The sequence below is a fragment of the Schistocerca gregaria genome, chromosome 2, assembly GCF_023897955.1.
Source record: "Schistocerca gregaria isolate iqSchGreg1 chromosome 2, iqSchGreg1.2, whole genome shotgun sequence".
In the NCBI taxonomy this organism is placed as follows: Eukaryota; Metazoa; Arthropoda; class Insecta; order Orthoptera; family Acrididae; genus Schistocerca; species Schistocerca gregaria.
The window spans coordinates 251722222-251736722 of record NC_064921.1 but is presented as its reverse complement, the minus strand read 5'-3'; the positions used below and the strand labels follow the sequence as shown (position 1 = coordinate 251736722).

Genomic DNA, 14501 nt, shown 5'->3' with positions numbered 1-14501 from the left:
CCATATGTATCCAGTCTGATGTGCTGCCATAAGTGCCAAAGATAGGGTTTCACCAGTGTAGAGTGTAATAGCACGGTAACATTGCAGCCAAAGAAGGAAAGAGGTGTATGAAGCAGGATTGTTATATGCAACACCAGACTTCAGTGTAAACCACTAGGTATTCATCCTGCCTGGAGAATGAATTGACAGGTTTTTCTAGAAGAAAACAAAATTCAAGAAATTAAAGTGACCAAAATAATTGTGCATACTGAGACAAAAAGGAATATAAGACCCTATAACCTCCAGTTTTCACAACTTCCTTTGCGTTTGCTCTGAGAAAAGATGTAGCAAAGTCAGTGCTACCACAGAAACACAGGTGAAAGATATTGACACAAGCAAGTGCACGTGTAAATGTACCTGCAACAATTACATTGTTACTAAGCATGCAGCTGATCTAGTATAGTGTAACATGGAGTGCACTAGCTTGCGAGACAGTAAGGTGAGCCAGACCAGGATCGAGTCCACATGGCAGATTGACTGTGGCTGGTACACTGGCCAGCCTGAATGAGGTTTCTAGGTGGTTTCCCACACTCATTTAGGCAAATGCTGGGCTGGTCGCAAATTTCTGTATCAGAAAATATGATTCACAGGGAGTTAAAACATGATCGCACACAGAACAAAGTTTACATAATTCGTGGATGGGGGTCCATGCACACAACTCTCCTCTCTTAGGTAACTGGCCACTGTGATGACAGAAAGAGCATCTAACCACAAAGTTAAATAAATTTAAATTTTTAAATCCTGAGTGCAACAGATCCTGTCCTAGACAGGACTAATGCTCAGTAAAAGAGGAACTAAGTCCGATATTACCTCTAAAGCAGTTTCAACATAGATTTCTATGAAATTCAAAGACAAACTTCAACCATAAAGCTAGATCCACAACACAGTTCAACCTTATGCAGGCAGTCAACACCACAACAAAACCCAAAATCTAAAGAAATCTCTCACGAAACTGTCAGATATGACGAAATTAGTATTAACTGACAATTATAACTCTGAAATGGAACTGGATACATATGTTAATGAAGCAAGTTGTCATCCTACTACTCCTCTTACTGTCGAACATGTGACACAAAAAGGCAGGTAGAATGAAAGATACTTAATGATCCTTTTTGACTGACTGACTGACTGATTGATTTACACAGGAAGACGACAATGGTCATAGCCCATCATTTTCCACACCAAAACTGAGTTCATTGTGCAATTTGTATCCCTGTAATTCTATAAAAGACAGCCAGTACTTTTAAAGAGTAGTAGGAATTCTTTTATAATTATTTATTAGAGACAGTTCCTTCAGGAATTAATAACCTGAATATACTGTCTTTTGGCCTTCAACACGTCTCACTGGAAAATTAAATGTGGTGCAGTTTCATCACCCTCATGGCAAAGCCTGCACTTACTTTTGTCTGTACCTATTGTGTGTGTCCAGGTTCTGTTTATATAGAGGCTTTCTTTTTTCTATTAAATCTGTTGTCATGTTTATAAATTTCAGTGGCTTCCCGTAACAGATAGATGAAGTAGCTCTGCTCCACAGTGAGAACCTGCATGTCAGCGAATTTTATTACACGGTTGATCTCTGTGTGTGCTTCACCACTGCCAATTTCTCCACCTATTCCAAACCGCAGTACTGTACGTTCACTGATCCTGGTACTGATGGATCACATGGTCATTCTAATACAGACTTTTCCACAAGTACATGATATGCATTATAGACCCATCACTGCAAGTGGATCTCTTTCGATCTTTACTGATCCAAGACACACTCTGATTATCTTCATAAGCTTGTATGTAGTCTGCAAGCTATATTTATATAATAATATGGTTGATTCCATCCATCAACCTGGGGATGTATGGCAGAAAGGCCATACCCAACCTTTCTTCTTCTGGCATGTTATTCCTCCATGACGTTTCATGAAACTTCTTATATAGTTGGTGGAGTACGTATTCCAGGTGTTGCATATTGCATCAGAGGTGCTATGACTCACATACACATCTTGCACTTGTTATGAACATATTTATCATACCTGTTTTCTTGCTTGGCTGGTGGTTTGAAAGTCCTTGCAGGTATCAGCCCATGTGTGTCAGCTTTTGCTGTATGCTATTGCTCAGGTTCTTACCATTCCTCATAACTAGAGCATCTAGAAAATGTAGTTGTTACCACTTTTCTACCACCATACTAAATTTAAAGTTGGCATGGAAACAGTTCAGATGTCTTAAGAAGTTACTAAGTTGTTCCTCAACATGGATCCACATGATGTGCCTGTACCACACCTTAGGCTTACAAGGTGCCAAATCCAATGTCTGTCTTTTGAAATTCTCCATGAAGAAATTGCAACCATAGGACAAAGTGGACTGCCCATGGTAACACCCTTCAGCTGCAGAGAGCAATCACCATCCCACATCAAGTATCTCATGGTAAGACATGCATGAAACAGCCTGGTGAAATCCTGTAGGAAAAATGGAATTGATATGCTACAGAGAGCTACTGAGTGCCACTTTGGTAAAGAATGTAACAGCAGAATAGCTGACTAGCATCTCATCAGGTCCACATTTCTGTTTCTTCATTTCTGAATGAAATATCCCAAGTCCTTTGTGTTTGTGCCAGTCTTTCCAATGTGTGGCTGAAGCAGGGGACAAAAGTTTCACCAGTGTATATGTTGATGAGCTAAGAGTGCTTATGTGTGAGACCATCCATGTAATAAAATTTTCTGATATACAAGCCCTTGCTCTGGAGAAGCACCACTAACATTTGTTTAAGGAAGCCATTGAAGCTCTTAAACATGACAATAGTTTTAATAAGACAGAAGAAAACCTCAAGATATGCAGACCCTGGATTCCTTTGTTCCAATGAATGATTGTCATAAGTAATGCTGGAGGAGCTACAGCAATAATGAGCAGGAAAACATCCACTGAGACATTAACATTGAGAGTACATACACTACCTGACAAAGTGAAGCACCCAAAAGAAACGGTCAGAGGTCAATATTCCTTCACACACATACACTCCATTAACTAGTATGTAAATGATTAGAGATTCATTTCTCAGTGACAGGTAGAATGGCCACTGGAGAGCTTTAGTGTTCATCTTTGGCATTGTTACATGTCCTGATAGGTATGCAAATGCCAACAGCATCAGATGTTCAGTGATCACTACGAAGGACACAGAGATGGCACATATTCAATTGAGACAGTGTTATTGACACCTGACAGGTGTTGGAGGCCTCATTTTATTTTGCCATCTAATTGATTCGTTCCGTATCCAGATTCATAAGGATTTGGATATGACACTAACACAGAGGGAGTGTGAGGGCAAGCATACTTTAGTTACGGTTCCAGTTGACCATATCTGACCACCATAAGAAAAGATCAACTTATTTTGCACCCAACACACTGTAACACCCTTTACATCAGGGTGTGCTATCTGAAAACAAGTAATGGACTCCCGGTACAGTCTATATTAACTTGCACCATTGGTCAGAGACTAGCAGTAGCTGGAATGATTAGGGTGCCATTGACACAACACACTGCATTTGGAGTGGTGCTATGATACAGAAGCATGGACTACTGATGAATGGCAGTGGATTGTGCTCAGTGATGGATCATGGTTCTCCACTAAATGAGATGACCCTCATCAGAGAGTATGGTGGTGACCTGGGGAGAGGCCCCATTCTTCCAGTGTTCCATAGAGGCACAGTGGTGTTATCCTAGGTGACTATTGGGTATGAGCTCAGGTCAGAATTGGTAGTGATTGAACAAACTTTGATGGCACATCATTATATCACAGACATCCTGCATCCTTCTGTGTTACATCTCATCTGGTGGTATCTCATAGTACCATTTTTTTTTAATCAGGAAAGTGCACATCAACACTTGGCATACAGCTCTATGAACTGTCTGCATGATGTTGAGGTACTCCTGTGGCCAGCAAGATCCTCAGATCTGTCACCAATAGCACATGTGTGGGACCAGCTTGAACATCAGTTCTGTCCCAGTATCAAGGATATCTAGGAGCAGTTACAATAGTTGTGGGCTAGTTTGCCTCAAGAGATGATACAATGGTTTTATGACACCCTTCCTATCTGAATTAATGTATGCATCCAGGCCAGAGGGGTACATAATCATACTGATAAGTGGGCAGATACTGCCAAGTTCTTGGTATATCTAATTTGATTTTGTAATCATTGAAGTAACATCACATACCCTCTCAACCAATGAAGTTTCATCTCATTCCTTCCTCCCCTTCTGTGCACATCATCCTCTTTTTTGGCAGTGTTTAACCTCTGGCCACAGACTGAGCTCCAGTCTGCTACCAACAATGGAGGCTAAATTTTTAAAAATGTCAGTCAGCCACTCATGCTGGCAAAAGGTCAGAAACAGATGTCTCTGTGAAAGTGACTACATATGTGGACACCACTTAAGGATGAAAGGTGCAGCATGCTACTTATTCACTGTAAAGAACCTTTTGCTGAAACCTGCACTGATAAATGTACATTCACTAGATGTGTGTGTGTGAAGTCTATAATATGCCACACTAAAAAGATTACCTTGCAATACAGAATCAGCCACCAGCAGTGATGGGAGAGAAGCTTGCAGCTACAGGGAATAACCATACAAAGCTGCACATTTCAACATTGTCAGATTCCAAGTTGAAGCTATGTGACACACACTTGAAACTCTTAAGAGCTGACAGCACAAAGATGATTGCTTATGGCCACAATTACAGGAGAAGGAAACCAACCTGAAAAGAAAGAAAATGGCATTATAGCACTGCATCTCAGTTTTGGTGATGCATATTTTCAAGCATGCTATAATTTGTTGCTATACTTTCATGATATTCATATAGTTTGAATAGGATTGCTGATTGCTGTGAAAAATAAAAACTGGTAATCTGCCCAATAACTGTGATTTTGTTGGCTGAACATGGATTTCTGAAATGAAATGAAATATTGGTAAAAATGTCTATCAGGACATAATTTTGTGCTTTAAGAGAATAATTTATTTCTGCTGTTCATGACTTATTTCACTAAAACCTAATAAAAATCAAATATTGCGCACAATAAAATGGTAATATATAGTTTACTCTTACTGCATCTCAATAAAATTGCATGAAACATAATAAAGCTTGCTGTTGTTTCAATTATTAAAATTAGCCTTACATGACATTCTACTTCTAAATAAGTACCTCTCAAACTGTTGTGAAGTACATGGTAGAGGCGACTTAAGATGGTACACATGTTAGTTTCTTCCCATTACAATCATTGCACAGAAAGAGTAACTGCTTAAATGTAGTGCATTTGTAATTAATGTATTTTTGTCTTCACGGTCCTTATGAGAGCGATATGTAGGGCGGTGAAGAATATCTCAAGATTCTTCACTTAATGTGGCTTCATCAAACTTTGTAAGTGGGTTTTCATGGGATAATTGGCATCTATCTTAAAGCATCTACCAAACAAAGTTTTTCAACACTTTTGTGACGCTTTCTTATGTGTCAGACCAAGCTGTGAACATTTGTGCCACCCTGCTTTGTATACATAGAGTATTGCTTGTTAGTCCTAATCTCCTATGTATCCCACACACTTTAGCAATATTCTAATATGGGACCCACAAATGACATAGAAGCAATCTCCTTTACAGACTTACTGCATTTTCGTAGTATTCTGCTAATGAACTGGCCTCCTGCCTGCTTCACACATGACTGAGTCTAAGTGATCATTCCATTTCATACTCCTTCAAACTGTTACTACCAGGTTTTTGTACAAGTCAGCTGACCCTAATTGTGACTCACTGGGGTTGTAGTGGGGCACTACTTTTCAGCATTTTTGAAGTTTATGCTTTTACATTTCTGTAAATTTAAAGCAAGGTGCCTTTATTTGCACCACATCGAAAACTTATCAAGATCTGATGGAATATATGTGAACCTTTTTTCAGGCAGTATTTCATTTATAAATAATGGCATCATCTGCAAAAATTCTGAGGTTATTATTAATATTGTCTGCCAAATCATTAATATACACTATGAAGAACAAGGATACCAACACATTTCCTTGGCATACCTGAAGTTTTCTACTTTTTCATTTATGACTCTTAATCCATGAAAACATTTTGTGTCTCACCTAACAAGGAATCCACAATTGAGTCATATTTTTTTAATTTATTTTGGAATACTCCATTTCATTGCAGTTTTGTGAAGAATCATTGGTCTGGAAAAAGTCAAATGTTTTTTCAGAAGTCAAGAAATATTGCATCCACCTGACTCCCTCCATCCATGGTTTTTGGGATGTCATGACAAATGCGCAACTTGGGATTTACATGTTAGATATTTTTGGAACCCATGATGGTTGGCATGAAGCAGGTCATTCTGTTGAAGATAAGTCCTTACGTAAATAGTTTAGAAGTAAAGGAGAGAACTCACTAGAGAGAGATGTGTTGAGTCACTCCCCAAACTCTTGCTCTATTATCCAGATCACCTTATAACCACCTAACACTTGCACTCATCAATTATCTGCATCACTTCCTGTTTACCTAACACCATCCCTACTCCAATTGACTCTTGCTCCATGCTTTTCAGTGAGTGGTCTCCTTTCCTACAAAAAGATAACTCACCTCTGAGATCAGAATATGTTCTAGAATTCTACAAGAGATGGATGGCAATGAATTGGGATGGAAATTTTGTGGATTATTTCTGTCACCCTTTTTGTGGTGTGGCCTGAGCTAACTTCCAATTATTAGGCATGGTTTTTTGTTCAAAGAACCTACAATATATTGTTGTTAAAATGGGAGCTAAATCGATTGCAAATTCTGTAGACACTAACAAGGATTCCACTGGGTCCTGGGGCTTTGTTTTCATTTCAGTGATTTTTAGGTGTTTCTTAACAACACTGACACTAATGTCTACATCATGCATCTTTTTTGCAATGGCACAAGAAGCAAATTGGGCATTACCTCTGTATTTTCCATAGTAAAGGAACATATGGAATAGGAATCCAGCATTTCTGCTTTTGCTTTACTACCATCAATTTTAGTTCTTGTATCATCCATGAGTGTATGGATGCTAACTTTGGTACTACTGATAGCTCTTATATATGACTTTCTGAGATCTAACAAAAAGATTCTGCTACAGTAACTGCTGGCTTCAAGCATTGCCCTCTTGATGGCCAAAGTAATTTCATTCAGCATCTCTTTCTATAGCAATAATCTTGGTCTTACACCTATTATGTAACAGGTGCTGTTTCTTTAGGTTGATTGTATATGAAGAAGGGTGCACCCTTCATGAAATGTTCTACTACATATTTATCTAATCAATGTATGCTCAACTATTCTTTTAAACTTGAATCAAGGTTCTTCTACATGCTCATGGCCAGAGTTTAACATTTTGGATTCAGTAATGCCATTCTCGATTACAGCGTGTGTCAAACTTAGAGTGTCAACAAAAATTGAAATTGCTTCTTTAGTCACATTACTTAGAAAATAAAATTAAAGCTCTCAGTGCAATAGATGATGATGAACCATGCTGTTGACTGTATATAGATATATCGAGAACCTTTGATGCTATCTGTCATCAGTTAATTATAGAGAAATATTGTTAACATGTCTAGGAAATGGCATGAACTGTTTCAAGTTCTGACTGCGAGACATGTATCGGAAAGTACAGGTGTGCTATAAAGATGAAATATGTGAACCATCATTCACAAAATGAATCTATCAGACACCCCAAGAATTTTTTTGGGTCCATTGCTGTCCTTAATTTCTGTGTATGTTTTCTCTGCCCAGATGGTATCAATCAGTTTATTAAGAAATTAAGTAAAGACATGTAAAAAACAGAAAAAATATAAAAAATGCGTGAAGGCAACAGTTTGGTGGGGGGGAATGAGCTACAGCCTTGCAAGGAAGGACAAAATTAATGTAATAGTACAGTTTGGTTTCTGTGCAAATATATTGTTCTTATTTCTTAAAAAAGAAAGTTGGGAACATCAATTCATATTCATTTAAAATAGTAAAAAAAAATCATAGAAATCCTAATCAAAAAGTAGTTGTGACCTCCAAAAAAAATCAGCTAAAGACAGCAGGAGCACGGGATCAGAATGTGGTGTCATTAGGCTCCTTCTCACCACAGGCAGGTGGACTTCTGGGTAGCACACAGTGTCATGGAGGAGAGGGCTAGAAGTGAGAGGTAAATCAGAGGAAGGTTGTGGAGAAGATGTGAGAGTGCAAGATGAGTAAAGTTAGGGTTTGGGGGCAAGTGTGGAGTTTGTTGTGGGGAAGAGGCTAGCAGAAATTGAGGCAAAGATGATTAGGGGATCAAGGGATATAATATGATTGTTTCATGTCCATGTGTAGCTTACTGACATTTGTGGCAATTTAAAAAAGAAAGACTAATTCTTCAAACTGTAGAAGATCTTGTAATGTTTGCTAACATTTGAGACATTCAAATTGCAACCTATAATGCACCATGCACTAGCCATTACAAAAGCTATTGTTTCTTTTAGGTTGCAACAATGCTTTTCATTACCTGACTTTGTATTAGTGACAATATTAGTTAGATTTAGTATTGTAACATCTGCATCTTCAAAGCAAAGTTTATTGATCATACAAAGATCATTCTATGTAGCCAGCTGGCAAACTCTGTTCCCATTGTGCTAGGGTTGTAAGAGCCTTACAAAAAAAAACTCTCCCCTTGGCAACAGCTCTAACAGCAACCTCATCAACTTTCACACTCTCTAGCCTCTTCCTCAAATTTGAGTGTGGCAGACTCACTACAAAGTAAAACTTGTGGCATTCATACCACTGCTCCACATCAACCTGAACTTTACACATCAACCCCCATCAGTGTGGGATCCGTAACAGATGGAGTTGATATAGGAGATAGAGAAGATCCAATGGAGAGCAGTGTGCTTCGTTACAGGATCATTTAGTAATCGCAAAAGCATTATGGAGATGATAGATAAACTCCAGTGGAAGACTCTGCAGGAGAGATGCTCAGTAGCTCGGTACAGGCTTTTGTTGAAGTTTTGAGAACATACCTTCACCGAGAAGTCAGGCAGTATATTGCTCCCTCCTATGTATATCTTGCGAAGAGACCATGAGGATAAAATCAGAGAGATTAGAGCCCACACAGAAGCATACTGACAATCCTTCTTTCTACAAACAATACGAATCTGGAATAGAAGGGAGAACCGAACTCTGAACACAGTGCACTGGGCAACAATGCTGAAAGGTGAAACTTCCTGGCAGATTAAAACTGTGTGCTGGACCGAGACTCGAACTCAGGACCTTTGCCTTTCGCGGGCAAGTGCTCTACCCACTGAGCTACCCGAGCATGACTCACGCCCAATACTCACAGCTTTACTTCCACCAGTTCCTCGTCTCCTACCTTTCAAACTTTACAGAAGCTCTCCTGTGAACCTTGCAGAACTAGCACTCCTGAAAGAAAGGATATTACGGAGACATAGCTTAGTCACAGCCTGGGGAATGTTTCCAGAACGAGATTTTCACTCTGCAGTGGAGTGTGCACTGATGTGAAACTTCCTGGCAGATTAAAACTGTGTGCCGGACCGAGACTCGAACTCGGGACCTTTGCCTTTTGCGGGCAAGTGCTCTACAACTGAGCTATCCGAGCATGACTCACACCCTGTCCTCATGGGGGCGTGATTCGTGCTCGGGTAGCTCAGTTGGTAGAGCACTCACCCGCAAAAGGCAAAGGTCCGAGTTCGAGTCTCGATCCGGCACACAGTTTTAATCTGCCAGGAAGTTTCATATCAGCGCACACTCCGCTGCAGAGTGAAAATCTCATTCTGGAAATGCTGATAGGTGGTTCTTGAGCTTATGGAAGTAAATTCCACAAATCCCATCAGTCCAAAAATGTTGTGACTGGATTAATGAAAAAATAGAGAAAAGTTAAGATAGTGGTTTAAGCACTTCAGGAGTTCTACGTAGTCTCCCCCCAATTGAGTACCATACACAGAATGTTCATATGGCTGTGTGAAACCATTAAAAAAATTGTCCTGTGGGATATTATTCATTTCGCACATGACATTGCTTTGAGAGTCAGTTATGTTGTAAAAGTGTTGATCCTTCATATGAACTTCTGCATTTTGTCATAGGTTCATATTGATAACAGAGTTGTGTCACCTGTGTTGATTTTTTTCCAAAAAATAATTGTCTGCATTTTACATTTCAATCAAGTCATCATGTCATATTTTTTGTTTGGGGGTGAAGGTGCAGGCCAAACTTAGCACAAATTTCTCTCATCTTCAAATCATCTGGAAGAATGTCTTAAACACCTGATTTAAAAATGTTCTTCATTGCAATTTGTGACATGACAACATTGATACACTATTGCCATACATCCACTATTTAACACTGCCTGCTCACAACTGGTTGGCCAAATGCCTGTTTGTTGTTTACACTTGTGATCACCATAATTTCTACACTGATATTGGTTGGACCCAGGAATAAAATTGTTTGCTAAACTTTTTGTATAGATGGTGTTTATAAGAATGAGATTAAAAATAAGTTTCTTATTAATTTTACTACTGAAATTGAAATTTTACTGAAAGAAATTGGTAATTATTGTTTCAGCACCAAGCCACAACAGTGACAGCATTAATCAAGTGAAAGGTACTTGAGGTAGTTAAGTCTATTATCTGTGGTTAAACATGTCATAGTTCTAGGTAGTCTGTAAGTTCACTTACTTGCAATGTCTTTCCAGCATTGTGCAACAGTACTGGTAATATATATTTTGGCAGCCCTGGAAGGTACTTCCAGAATTCTGTTTGGCGGCCCACATTTGTGTGGGAGGAATAGTGTTGTCAGACAGCTCCCTACCTATTCTGATATTGTACTCCAGTAAATTTTCTGAAATAAAGTTTACAATGCACAGACTCAGTATTTTACAGTGATGATGAGTGGTTCAAATATATTTTATAAATAATGTATTTCCAGCAAACATGTATTATATATAAAAGCAATTTTGAATCATTGCTCCAGCTTTAAGATCACATGGTAAAATGTTCTTCCACCAAGGCTGTGAAGCTACAGGGGCTGTTTCACAAGATGGCAACAGTCTTTTCCTTTATTTTCTGCTGAAAATTGTGGCCTTCTTTACTTTCAAGACCAGTGCCCACAGAGTCAATGCTCCCCAGGTACTGTGAGCTGAATTGGCATGTAATTCTGTAGGGAGTCTCCAAAACAGCATCAGAAGTTTTGCATATAAAGGCAGGTCAGGTGGAGCTGGTGCCACATCCTCCATTTCCAGTCTGTGGTGAAGAACCCCAGCTGGCTGCAATGGATTTTCCCACTTGCAGCATTGAGCCTTTGCATTTGTCAAACTTCAGCAATTTCTGTTTCACAAAGGATCCACCCTTGTGGGTCTTTCACCACTCACTGCACCCATGAAGAAATGCTCTCATTGGTCATCTTTCAACCTACTTATTTACATTAATATTTTACACCACAGATGGGAAACTGGTGGTCCGAAGGCCACATCCAGCCTGCTATTGATTTCAATCAGGCCTGCGAATGATATCCGTGGGAGAGGGCAAGGTGCTCATACTGTGCTCCACCAAGGATGCTTTTCTGGTATTCCTGCCAATACTCAGCTAGGCTCAGCACAGGTTTGCAGCTCGTGCTGCAGACTAGTGAAAGTCTTGCTTAAAGACTCAAACAGAACACAGCCTGGTGACACATCTAAGGCCATGGTGCTGAACAAACTAGTTCTCTGTTGTCAGTTCATGCATTAAGTTCTGTGCTAGTTATTTCTTTATTTTGTGGGAGTGTCTCTGTGTGTCAAGTTTATTCACAAAATGGTTGGTGCTAAGAAGAGGAAAGTAAATGCTGAATATCATCAGTTCCAGGAAAAATCAACTGAGGATTACTTCTTCACATGTACAGCAATAATAAACCTGTTTGCTTGTTGTGTAGTGAATCATTATCTGTTGTCAAAGAATATAACATGAAAAGGCAATTTTTTGTGAAACACACTGCTCAACAACAGCTGACAGGATGACTGTGGGAAGACCAAATTAAGTTATTAATTTCCAATTTGGACAAATGGGGACACAGTGCAACAGTTTGGTTAAAGCTAGTTTTACAGTGAGCAGAAACATTGACAAGCCCTTAAAGCATTTTTTTGAAGGCGAATTTGTGGGGGAGTGCCTTTGGATGTTGCAGATGTACCATGTCCTGATAAAAAAAAAAGTTTGAACAAATAAGTTTGTCATGATGAACAGTAGTTTGTTGAACTGGGTTGATGGCTGGTGACATTAAAAAAAGTTTGCAAGATCGGGCTGCCACATTCAAAGTATTTTACATTGCTTTGGACAAGAGCACTCATTTGTCAGACACAGCTCAATTAACGGTTTTTGTTCGTGGTGTAGATGTGGACTTCAAAATAACAGAAGAATTACTAGCATTATAGTCATCAAAAGGAACGACTGCTGGTGAAGATGTGTTTCATGAAGTTGGTGTGAGCAGTTTTGGCCTTTCTGTGCCGTGTAAACAACATATGATTTGTGCATACAATTAGAAATGATACAAATTTCACATAAATGTCAGGAGACCCTCACAGCTTCAATACTATTGTCAGTATGTCAATATAATGACCATCTGAGGGTGAGTGTTATCTTGTTGTTAATACTATAAATATCGAGGAACTGTACTGATGTCATCCAAAATATTCTCAGTATTACCGACATGTGTTGGGTGCGAGGACAATTATTATCAGTTTGACAAATTGCCATTCTGTTCACATGTTTACAGTTCTTTCTTGCATAAACATTAGCAGCTAGTTCTTGACTGTTGTGGACATATTAGAACACTACAGCTGTTGAAATTATGGGTAATTTATAATGAATTAGTGACAATCAGTTATTTTTATAGGTATTTATTTCTCCATGATGACATTTCAAGAAGCCTGGCATCCCATCTTCATATAATTTCATTTATTTACATGTCATGAGCATAGTTTCTTTACTAACAGAGTTGCAGAATTTTCCAATGGCTGTTTTAAACCAGCCATTGCAAAAAGTCATAGAAAAAGACGCATTGTTTACGACACACAAATAAATGAAAATGTGACCAATGGATGAACATAAAGTCACATTCAACAGTGTTATTTTCGTATCATAATTTGTTGGTGTGGCTTGTTGGGAAAGAGGTGTCATTCATATTGGTTCGTTACTCCTTAAATACTAATGTCACAGGCCCATTAGTTTTGATCTTGTGTTAGGAGCACTGCTGCCATGTTATGTGGCCTGTGAGCTGAAATGTGTGTGTGAATCCAGCCCGTAGGTCACCAAAGTTTGCCCATGCCCATTTTAGACCCTTGTGTGATTCAGAATATCACAAAATTTATTCTAAATGTTATTTTTCTAAAATAAAAATAAAATATTAGTTAGTAATAAACGCAACAGTATAATAGTCTATACAATAACATAAAAGATTCCTGTTTGGTACAATATCTGAGAAGCAAATTCAACGACAGGCTTCTTGTTCGATCTTAACAACACTCACTGTCTATGTCTTTGTTTCAAGTGTAAAAGACTTGAAAGCATCCATCTTTGTACCCTGCAACAGTACTGCATCATATTTGACAATGAGGAAAAACACTTGTCAAAGTAGGGTAGAATAGTTCTTCTGGAAATGAGCTTAACCAAAGATAGTAATGTAGACCATAATTTACAGAACTTCAATAAAGTCATGACACTATAAAATATCTATGCTCAAGCCCAGGGGGCAAGGGGAGATGCAGCTTGCCCCTGCATCTCAGGGTAAGGAAAAAAATATAGTGTAGGCAGGTGTTTTTCTGTTAAGCAAAAGATTTAAAAGATGGTATTATGTAGGTTTCCAACAGGGTTGGAACTGGAACTTTGTTATGGTTATTTACAAGTCACCGTTCATCTTCCAAAATATTAAAAGTGCTCCATTCCCCAAGATCTAACCTCTCCCCCCCCCCCCCCCCCCTCCCCTTGCCCCCTCACAAACTTTTGCGTGGACACCCTTGCTATGAATGCATCAACTTCACTCTCACCCTCTATGTCTTTGTTTCAAGTGTAAAAGACTTGAAGGCATCCATCTTTGTACCCTGCAACAGTACTGTTGTAGTTGGCAGGAGAGCCAACCGTGTTTTTCTATAGGAGGCCAAAATGCACGCGTTCTAGCTCTCACAGGCTGGCGTGAGGTCTAGAACACGAAAGGGAATTAGAATTGAGAAAAACGGACGTAGCTGATAGAATACTTAACTTTAATCCATTCATGGAGAACGTCGCTCTTTATGGTACATGATTCACAATATAAATAGTACGGATACTGGCGCCTTGTGACTTGAAAGTCCTGACCAATCGTTCAGCAGCACCGTTTAACTGTGGCGAAAATGGCGCGGATGTCAGATGTTGAATACCATTGGCCTTGCAGAATGACTGAAATTCTGCAGACATGAATTGTGGGCCATTGTCGGAAACAATAGT

At 39.1% G+C, this 14501-nt stretch overlaps 1 protein-coding gene across 9 annotated transcripts in view; it reads left to right on the top strand.

Moving 5' to 3' along the window:
* Window positions 1-14501, top strand: part of LOC126336797 (alpha-methylacyl-CoA racemase) — a 176437-nt gene that overhangs the window by 96457 nt on the left and 65479 nt on the right. For 2 of the 9 annotated variants that reach the window (XM_050000831.1, XM_050000826.1), the window contains one exon: window positions 10618-10656. The exons of 6 other annotated variants lie outside the window; for them this stretch is intronic. The gene's annotated coding sequence lies outside the window, so the exon portion shown is untranslated. Of the gene's footprint in view, window positions 1-10617; window positions 10666-14501 lie in introns of all 9 variants that reach the window. One more of the 9 variants, XM_050000827.1, reaches the window with a different exon arrangement.